The sequence below is a fragment of the Mus caroli genome, chromosome 4 (genome assembly GCF_900094665.2).
Source record: "Mus caroli chromosome 4, CAROLI_EIJ_v1.1, whole genome shotgun sequence".
Taxonomy (NCBI): domain Eukaryota; kingdom Metazoa; phylum Chordata; class Mammalia; order Rodentia; family Muridae; genus Mus; species Mus caroli.
In genome coordinates, this window is record NC_034573.1 from 77360784 (window position 1) to 77365943 (window position 5160).

Below are 5160 nucleotides of genomic sequence, written 5' to 3' on the forward strand. Positions count from 1 at the left end.
GGTAGGGAAGTGGGGGGCGCTATGGGGGACTTTTGGGATAGCATTGGAAATGTAACTGAGGAAAATATGTAATAAAAATATTAAAAATTAAAAAAATACAAAAATAAAATAAAATAAAATAAAATACCATCGTAAAGTGGAAAAAAAAAAAAAGAATCCTCTTCAAGTCAATAACTCAACTTCAAAATCCTGAAGAAGACTTGACCACCCGTTCCCAGGCACACACACCTGAAGACTAGCCGCTTTCCCCTACTTCCTCCCCCCCTTTCCCCGCTTTCCCCACTTTCCCTGGTGCAGCAGGGCCTTAGCAGGGGAGTAACTCTTGCAAGTGTCAGTTTAACTACTTTGTGACTCAAGATCCCTTCAGGATGACTTCTGATTAGAAGGCCAACCCAGGAAACTTCCCCCTGCCTATTCCTATTTGTGTTCCAATGATCTACTCTATCATTGTCTGTGTCTGTCTGCTCCAAATCTGCTTAACATTGCTAAGAGTGAGGAAGCCTTGGCCACTTATGAACTTCTGAGTTGTGGTTTTCCATGGGAAATGATAACTTCACAAAATGTATCAAGAAGACAGCTTTCTGCATTATTATAATACATCCAGTCCTGAGCTTCAAAGACTTCTATCCCAAAGTAATACAATTAATGTATATAACACTGGCTAAGGCTTTTTCTCCAAATAGACTTCTCCTCCTAACATTTCTCACCAAAAATAATATCTAATCTCAAAAGTGAAAGCACTTCAACATGCATTTTGTGCTCCACTGGCTTGTAACCTCTCTGAGAGCAGATCTCTGGTTACTATTGTACAATTTTAGTGCTCAGAATAATGGCTGACACAGAGTAGACCATCATGAAATAAATATTAAGTGGATGAATAAAATTTAGTATTATTAAACGTATATATTCCTATGTTTTACCATACATACACACACATATCAAGAAAACAAGAATGACTTAGCCACCATGCAGAGATCTGCTCAGAGGGGTGGGTCTTGGCCCCAGGATTACCATGGGGGCATCCTCGGTGTCTTCTCCCTCACCACCTGGGTTCCATGCCTCTGTAGTGTTGCATCATGTCTGCTGTGCAGTTGCTGTCCCATCAGTAACTCGGCTCATCTACACCTCTATTCTCATCCTTGGCACTATTGTATCTTGGATCATGATGACCGAAAGCATACAAGCTCAGCTGAAGAAGATTCCTCGATTCTGTGAAGGAGCATTTCAAATCAACATGGTTGATACAAAGGCAGAGAAAGATTGTGACGTGCTGGTCAGTTTTCAAGCTGTGTATCAGATCAACTTTGCTGTGGCCATCTTTTTCTTTGCCTTCCCTTTGCTCGTGTTAAAAGTTAAAACAAGGAAAAGATCCCAGAGCAGCCATACACAATGGGTTTTGGTTCTTCAAAAGTGCTGCCCTTATTGGTACCATGGACGGATCTTTCTACATCCCTGGGAGCCATTTCAATAAAGTCTGGATTAGTGCTGGAATGTTGGGGGCCACTTTCTTCATTTTCATCCAGCTGGTGCTCTTGGTAGATGCGACTTATTCTTGGAATGAATCATGGGTAAATCGAGTGGAGGAGGGAAGCCCAAGGCTCTGGTATGCTGCCTTGCTGTCCTTCACAAGCCTCGTTTACATCCTTCCGATCCTCTGCTGTGCCGCTCCACATCTCCTACACCAAACCCGACAACTGCACAGAAAACAAGGTCTTCATCAGCCTGAACCTGACTTTTTGTATTGCAGTTTCTATTGTATCCATCCTCCCCAAAGTTCAGGAACATCAGACTGCTCTGGCCTCCTGCAGTCCTCCATCATCGCTCTGTACACCCTTTACGTCACGTGGTTGCCCATGACCAATGAACTTGAGCGGTCCTGCAACCCCTCCCTTATGAGCATCGTCACACACTTAACTTCACCAACTGTGTCTCCTGCAAATTCAGCTACTCTTGCTCCTGCCTATGCTCCACCATCACAGAGTGGACACTTTATGAATTTGGATGATGTTGGGGGACCAACTATCTTTGTTATCTGCCTTATATATTCTAGCATCGGTACTTCGAGCAACAGCCAAGTTAACAAGCTGACCTTGTCTGGGAGTGACAGTGTTATCCTTGGCGATACCACCAATGGAGCCAGTGATTAAGAAGATTGACAGCCTCAGCGGGCTGTAGACAATGAGAAGGAGGAGGTGCAGTATAGCTACTCCTTTTTCCACTTAATGCTCTGCTGTGCCTCCTTGTACACCATGATGACCATAACCAGCTGGTACAGCCCTGATGCCAAATTCCAGAAGGTATCCAGCGAGTGGGTAGCTGTGTGGGTCAAAATGGGCCCCAGCTGGGTATGCCTTCCCTGGTCCTCACAGGTCGGGACTTCAGCTGAGCTCAGTGTGTCAAGGACACTACTATAGCTGACACTCTCCTTTCCTGAAAGTGCATATTCATTTTACGTTTCATCAACTAGACTATTAAGTGAACGCTTTGCAATTTAGCTGTATTCAGGTTTGTATCAAAAGGCAAGATTGAATAAGGCTTGATGCAGAATCTGAGCATTCATATATTTACACACACATATATCATGTTTATTTGTAAGGCTATAGCACAAAGGGAACATTTTTGTGTTTTACCATGAACTACAGCTGTGCTGTGAAGAGAATTCTTTATAAAGACCTGTAGATTCCTACAACTTTGGTTAAGTTGTAAGTTAGAAGACGGTTGGATATTTAAGGTTATCTTTAATATATTTCTTTAACAGTCTCCTTAAAATCCAAAAAGGAATGCATTAATCCACATTTCCCTTCATCAGAGGTATAGCATCCTGGTTCTTGGCACGGAATTATGTATGCAGGTCCTTCCCCAGAATTGTAGTTGCTCCTATGGCTAAAAGAAGGCTACTGAGTTCCCTTGCTTACTTTTTATACCGCACTGATGCTGCTTGATAGAAGTCTGTGGCTTTGTCAGGTATGTCACCCCAATGAATGCTTTGTAGATAGGATTAAAATGAAAATTTTACTTGGAGGGAACAAAGAAAGAAAACAAGAGTGTTGTCAACTTTCAATCATCAGTTCTAGTTTATTTCATCCAAGGTGGTTAGCTACCCCTAGTTAACAAACTTGTTATGTACTTTCTCGCTGTGTCTCCCTTCTCAGTTCCTTTATTTGATGATGGAGATTTGGAAACCACATATATACAGTTATGTATCTGTAAAGAAAAGGATAGTATAGATTGTAACTTTAATTTTTTCAAACCTTACTTTTAATGATGGTTCTTAAACACTTTAACCTCCCTTTTAGCCCACCACCCACCAGAGGTAGTGGGAAAGAAAGGATACAAGGGAAGTGGACCTGATTAGAAAGGTTCTTTGGAGAAACTCCCATCTGTGTTGTCTGGAAATCAGCAGTTCAGGTCACAGGTCAGCATCAGCCGCTTGATCCACTCACAAACACTTCACAGATACACCAACAATATAGTTCCTTAAGTCAGGATAGCAAACTCAAATCAGCAGCAGTGGGACTGACTGCCTAGCAGAGACAATCAGGCCTCAGCCTCAGCACAGGTCAGCAGGAGGGACCAGGGAGGAATGCCAGGAGAAGTTCTAGGTTGTGCCTCTCTCAGGGAAGTGAAGATCAGTGCAGACAGGAGACCCACAAGAGTTGCACAGCTAGCTCTATAAGCAAGCCGGGCTCAGTCTGTCACTGTCTGTGAGTCCTACTTATACTCTCCAAACGTAATGCGTCCTCCACAGGCCTTGCCTCAGCACATGCATCTGTCTCAGCTGACATCACTCTGCCCATCAACCAGAGTCCAGAGAAGTGGCGAGAAGCCTTGACACACCACCAGAAGTTTTTTGGTGCATTTCTCTCTATGGAGTCCTAAAAATTTCAGCTCAACCACAGTGTGTTAGGCAGACCAATACATGTGTGTTGTTAGCAAAGAATCCTTCATCATGTGTCCTTTCACATGCTTGCTTAGCAGAACATCCTCTCTCCTGTGTCTGATTCAGCTAAACCTTCCTTCAGGAGTCTGCCTTAGCCTTTCACTTGTGTCCAGTTCAACTAAATGTTCCTTCATGAGTTTGCCCCAGCAAAACACCATCCAACCAATTTTCCAAAGAATCCTTACATTTCCACTCCAACAGATACATGAAATGTGCATTAGTATATTTCACACCCTCTGTGGATCACTTATATGTAAAATAATGTTTAGAGACACACATCTACATGTGTTCAGTATGGGTGCAAACACCATAAGTCTAATGACAAAGCACATGTCAGCAACAATATAACATTCCTTTCAAATATTGTTGATTCATGATTGTGAACTGTGGAACTGGAATCTGGATGCAAGGTCCACAGAGAGGGAGTGACATGTGCTTCTTTTGCCTGAATAGAGGGAACAAAGAAGCTAAGGATGTGAGGGAGCGTTTAATAAATCCCTATACTTTTTTCTATTTTAAAAGTCTTTTAGAAATACATTCCAGGGGCTGGAGAAATGGCTCAGAGATTAAGAGTACTGGCTGCTCTTCCAGAGGTCCTAAGTTCAATTTCCAGCAATCATATGGTGGCTCACAACCATCTGTAACGGGATCTGTTTCACTCTGCTGATGTGCATGAAGACAGTGTTCATATATATAAAATAAAAATAAATAAATACATAAATACATTCCAAATGTTATTCACCTGCAAACCTATAGTTCAGAAGACTAAAGCTGGAGAATAAAGAAGTCCAGGCCCAGGCTAAGCTATAAAGTGAGATCTGTCCTCAAAGCACGAAATGACAAACTAGCCAGAATTTCCATTTAAATTTGCATATCAGTTGGACAGACTAGATCTTCCTATGAGTATACTGCAGACATTCCTTGGAACATTGTTGTAGTTTAAATGTGAAATATTTCCTACATGCTCCTGTGTTAGAGCATTTGGTCCTCTGCTGGGGTCGATGTTTTAGAACATGGTGGAACCTTCGAGAGATGAAAGCTCACTGGAGGAGAGGGTCACTGGGGAAGACTTTGAGAGATGATAGCTGGGCCTCACTTCCTCTCCACTCTCTACTTCCTAACTACAGATGTAATGTGACCAGCTACTTGATGCTCCTGCTACCAAGACTTCCCCATAATAAAGGACTGTATCCCCTTCAACTGTAAGCCAAGGTAACCTT

General features: G+C 42.5%; 1 pseudogene; it reads left to right on the plus strand.

Moving 5' to 3' along the window:
* Nucleotides 1–1150: 1150 nt before the first annotated feature.
* On the plus strand, nt 1151–2414 carry LOC110293348 (annotated as a pseudogene).
* Nucleotides 2415–5160: the final 2746 nt, after the last annotated feature.